The 5,979-nt window shown below is 36.6% G+C and overlaps 1 pseudogene; it reads right to left on the bottom strand.

Moving 5' to 3' along the window:
* Positions 1 to 4,364: 4,364 nt before the first annotated feature.
* On the bottom strand, positions 4,365 to 5,426 carry LOC128127822 (WD repeat-containing protein WDS homolog; annotated as a pseudogene).
* Positions 5,427 to 5,979: the final 553 nt, after the last annotated feature.

Here is a 5,979-nt window from a genome sequence, read left to right as displayed (position 1 = left end):
ATAACAAACAAACAAGCCTAGGCTCTGATACCACTGATGGGTTTTGAGCATTCTAACACTTCCTAAGTGTACATGCAACCCTAATAACCTTGGATCTATGTTTGTCTAATTTGTCATGCAAAGTTGAATTCCAAGGTTATATCCTATCTAGCATACATGGGGAACAATTTTAACATAAAGCATAGATAGAATAACTTACCTTGTTGTTGCTTGTGTTCCTTGAAACCTTGTGAGCCTAGCACCTCAAGTGGTGATGCCTCAAATGCTTCACACAACACCAAATGCTCTTGGAAGAACTTATGAGAGAATACACACTCTTCAAAATCGGCCAAGCCCCCTTATTCCTTAGTGTGTAACCGATTTGGGAGGAGATCATATTACTTATATAGTGTTGACACATCTAGGGTTAAACCCTAATGTGTCATGACTCTTCATTTCCATGACCCATGGGTTTGTAACTCCCATGGAGCATCCATGGAGCCTCCTATGGGTGGAACCCAACTTGATGATCCATGGAGCCTCTTAGCCCACTATACAAGATATGGATGATTTACTTAATCAACCCATATATTTAATTAGTTATCCTTTGATCACATAATTAATTCCAAATTAATTCTTTGATCAACTTATAATATATTAATAATCTCCAAGTGTTATTTCTCTCATTTAGTTTATCCAATTGCATGGTGCCATGCAACCCAAATGGACCATGCCGGGTCGGGTCAAGTACATACCAGAAATAGTTATGGACTTAGACACCTTATCCAACAATGTGCACTCTTTGTTAATCGGTCCATAATTAGCCAAATCATGTCATGACATCCCTTTGTTACGGGTAATTTGGTTACGAAGTCCATGGTAATATCATCCCACTTAGCCATAGGTACCAATAAAGGTTCCAAATTCCTGTACGGTTTCTGATGTTGAGTCTTAACTCTTGTGCATGTCACACACCCGACCACATACTTAGCAACATCAAGCTTCATCGTTTGCCAATAGTAATATGGTTTCAAATCGATATACATCTTGGTGCTGACTAGATGAATAGAGTACATGGTTTTGTAAGACTCTTCCATGCGAAGATCCCTTATACCTCCCATCTTTGGCACCCAAATTCTGATTTGGAATACATTTTGACCCTTGGTTGTTTGTTCCAAACACCCATGTCTTGCCCATATGTTTTTCTTTTCAATTATCTCCTTCCAAAGCATCATTCAGAGCTTTCTTGATACTTTCCACAATCATTGAGATGATTTCAATTCTTAATTTCTCTTGGCCTTTTCCTCTCCGGGTTTTTTTTTCTACTCAACACATCTGCTACGACATTTACTTTAACAGTATGGTAAAGTATCTCGCAATCGTAATCCTTAAGCAAGTCTAGCCATCGTCTTTGTCTCATGTTCAACTCCTTCTGATCAAAGAGATATTGAAGACTCTTATATTCAGTGAAATGCTTACACTTTGTGCCATAAATATAATGTCTCAATATCTTTAGTGCAAAAACCACTGCTACCAACTCCAAATCATGAGTGGGGTAATTTTGTTCATGGACTTTTAGCTGTCAGGATTCATATTCTATCACTTTATCTCTCTAGGTCAGAACACAACATAACCCAAATCCAGATGCATCACTCTAAATTGAGTAGTTTCCAAATTCATCGGGTAAAGCAAAGATTGGTGCTTCATACAATGATTTCTTTAACTTCTCAAAAGCTTCCTCATGCTTCTCACTCCATGTATAAGTATCCCTGTTGTGGGTTAAGGCTATCAATGGAGTAGATATTAAAGAAAATCCTTGGATAAACCTTTGGTAATATTCAGTTAATCCCAGAAACTATGAATCTCAGTGGGACTTTTTGGTCTTTATCACTTCATCACAACTTCAATCTTTGCTGGATCAACCATTATACCTTTTTGCTTAACCAGATGACCCAAGAATTGCACCTTTCGGATCCAAAAATCACATTCAAAGAACTTTGCATATAACGTCCACTACTACAAAAACAGCCTTTTACGACGCTCATTGCGCGTCGTAAAAGGCTCAGACGACGCGCAAATGCGCGTCAAGGAAGGCCCTGTCATAAAGAGAGACGACGCGCTTTTGCGCGTCGTCTATAGAAGACGCGCATTTACGACGCTCATTTACGACGCTCATTTACGACGCGCAATCACGACGCGCGTTTACGACACACAATGCGTATCAAAGAAGGCCCTGTCATAAAGGAAGACGACACGCATTCGCGTGTCGTAACCTTACGACGCCCGTGTTAATGACATGCAATGCGTATCAAGAAAGCCCCTGTCAAGAAAGGCCATGTCATAAATGAAGATGACACACATTTTTGCGTATCGTAATTTTATATGTTTAAAAAAATATTATTTATAGATTTACTAATTTTCAAATTAAATTTGTATTTAATGTCTCATAATAAATAAAATATCATATACAAAAATACAATCCATTGCATAAAATTTAATGTCATACAAACAACCATTCCATGGAAAGATAAAACAAATCAATAAAAGTTGTAATGGAAATTTACAAACTAATTAGATAGAAGAAATATGAAAAAGTTGAAATCCCTAAGATTAATAGTTCTAACAGAAGCTTCACGTGAGATACATACAGTTGGACCAATAAGCAAAGATGTTCCCGAATCCACAATAGCAGCACAAGAACACGTACACGATACCTATTTTCATCATCAACACATTAGTATTCAGAAAGGCTTCAAGCATCATCAATCTATGTTATAAAATATTAAAATTTAATACACATGTAGTAACATACCTTAAGAAAGAGAAAGAGTAATGATCATTGACAGGCACAAGTTCTGATTCTGAATGAGTTGGAGTTGAAGTTTAAGTTGAATCTAGTGCTCGTTTCGTATCTTCCTAAAACAAGTAATAAGTGTAATGAGCAGAAAAAAAATAGGGTCGGGATGAAGCAAAATTCATGAGTGAATTAATATAACTTAAAATATAGAAGAGATTATTGAGTTGAAACTGAGAAGACTGGTGACAGCACAAGGCTCATATAAGATTAATGGTGAAGGAGACATAAAGATGAGTGTTAGCATCACCACCCAAGTTGCCCATTCCTCCATCATCCTTTGTTTTCCAGAACGTGTTGCATGCACAACAACACCCAAATCCAATTGCATAAAAAACTTTTATTCGGTTGGATCAGATAAACAAACAAACCGATTGTTGTTGATGTTATTTCCTGTCAGCATATCGTAGAGTACTGAGTGTATGTTCACATGATCCAACATTTGTTGTTGATCTCAACACCTATTCAACAGTAGAATTTCTATAAAAAAAATAATATAGAGTTAACAAAATTATAAAAAAAATACTTTTATAGAACTTAAAAGCTTTTCCTTTACCTGATTATGGAAATAATTAGCTGCAAAATATTGGTGCATAGAACGTATTCCATTCCATGGGTTAATATTATTAACGTTCACCAAAAAGATTAAAAGTAAATTACCAAAAATATTGTCTTTACCATGAAGTAAAAGGTTAAAAGTAACTTACCCAGCTGCATATGCGATAAGGAGAATTAAAGATTCACCAAAAAGATTGTGTTCACCATGAAGTAATTGACCATCTTTTTGCAGATATGATACCATGTCTGCTATGTCCTGTTATCATAAAATTCAAAATAAAAAATATCAAATATTATAATCACAAATATTATCAGACAGGGGAGTTGAATTAATGAATTACCTTCATGTGGGGTAAAAGATGGGTGCAGTAGTTTTGGGTTTTGGCCAACCGTATAAAGGTTGTGCAAATATGTAATCTTGCATGTCTAGAACTACTAGTTGCAGGATCCTGTATAAAAAAAAAAGGCATGGTAAATAAGTAAATATTTAAATAAAGTATGTCAAAATGGATTTTTTTAAAGAAAAAGTGAAAAGCACATCTTCCATTATCGCCATCTAATGATTATAAAAAACCAAAAATGAGCATATTTTCCCCTTTCTGGCCATACTTTTGGGTAGCTGCAGGGTAGTCTCCATATGTGAATTTTGGTGAGTCTTGCATGGTTGAACCATAGCCACTTTGCCCTTCTAACATAGAAGGTCCAGCTCCTTTGCTACTTGTAGCTGGAACCTGAAAAGATGACATTAAAATTTACTGAAGCATAATCTAATTCAACATTCTTAACTAATAATTTGATTCTGAACATTTTAATTTAGGTTGAATGTTTTGGACTCGAGTTTGTCGTATCCATCTAATATAATGAAGAGGTGTGGATTCAATATAGGAGCAGCCCTTCTGGTCATCCACGAACTACTGCATCTAAATCAATTAAGTACGTGAGAAGAGAACAAGAACCAAAATAAGTCAACAACACATTCAGAAAGGAAAAAGATGTTCTGACTTGATAATAATTACAAGTTATGATTACATATCTCATATGAGCCCCTTCAGATGCATCTTTTGTGAGGGATTTGGTCCCCATATGCGAATGGTTTGATCATCACTAGATGATGCTAGCATTTGATGTCTCCTAGGATTCCAGGTCACATAGTTTACAGTCATTGAATGACCAGAAAGCACCTCAATTGGATCACAACCACTTCGATTCCAAATATACACCTGCTCTCATAATTATAAGAGAATAAACTTAAGGATAATGAGCTGATGAAAGTTAGGGATAGTTAAGTAAATTCACAAGAATTTATATATACCTGTGAATTTTCGTTGCCGCTGGCAATAAAGGTGTTATTGACCCCACCAAAGCAAGAACGAATGACATATTCATGTTACCTATGGCCCTTATATCTCAAAGGCTTTTCCCATAACCCTTCAACATCCCACACATGAATCTCTTGGCTATTAAGATTAAAAATCAAATAGTTGCTGTAACCAGAAACCGAAAGATCTTTATCTGAAAAAATAGTAATCAGATATTCACCATTTGGAGTAACAGTAATATCTAACACCTTTGGCATCTATGTTCTTCTCCATGCTTTAATCTCATTGCCTTCACAATCCCACATGCAGATGCCTTTTTTAGGGTCTGAACTACGACACACGAGTCTCTTTGAGTCTGGAAACCAAGCACACGAGCTAACAAGGAAGTTGTTATCACCAAATGTGTGCTTACATGTACCTGGTTCCACATCCCAAAGCCTAAGGACTTCTGAGTTCCCACATGTCAGCACCATTGTGTCATCGGGGCTCCAGATTACAAAAGAAACCGGGTTTTGATGACTGGATAATCTATGTTTCAAACCTAACTTCCCATCTTCTTGTACCTGTACCAAAACTTTCAAGAATATGATTTGGAAAAAAAAATCATGCTTTTTCTATGGATTGTAACTTTGTAAGAAGTAAACATAACAGGTTACATGGACATATAAGTAATAAGTTATGCATATAATAAAAGCACCCACCTCCAAAATGATCATTAAATTTAGATTTCCCTAGATATAAGTCAAGATTCAAGAAAGTCATGAAAGTTTGATTTCCCTTAATACATATGTATATATATGTCTTACCTGAAATGGCAGTTGGAGACACTCAAGCCACCATAGCAGCAACTACTATCACTACGGTTTCCCAACAGAAGACGGTTTTAAAGAAAAAGTGCCTCCAGAATCACAAGTATACGTCGCGTATGACTCACTGCAGAATCAATACTACTCTGGAATCGATTTCCGATTCCGATTCCGATTCCATTCCCGTTCATGGATTTAACTTCGTGACTTGGTTTTTCACCATCTTTAAGATTCGAACGGTTACTTGCTCGTGAAATCAACGGAAAGAGATGAAGCTCGCATGCGAGTGTACAAATAGCAGCGAGAACGTAGGAGTCGAACGCAGCGACAGGTCCTTGTTTTTTTGTTCTTTTCCGAGTCGATGATTCCGATTCCGGTTCCGGTTCCGGACCGGAATAGGAATGCTTCTTTCCGACGTGAATTTGTGCTTCGTGACTAACACAGACAGTTAATACAACGAAAA

The sequence above is a fragment of the Lactuca sativa genome, chromosome 8 (assembly GCF_002870075.4).
Source record: "Lactuca sativa cultivar Salinas chromosome 8, Lsat_Salinas_v11, whole genome shotgun sequence".
In the NCBI taxonomy this organism is placed as follows: domain Eukaryota; kingdom Viridiplantae; phylum Streptophyta; class Magnoliopsida; order Asterales; family Asteraceae; genus Lactuca; species Lactuca sativa.
The sequence above is the reverse complement of the archived record's forward strand: the minus strand, read 5'-3'. Positions and strand labels throughout refer to the sequence as shown.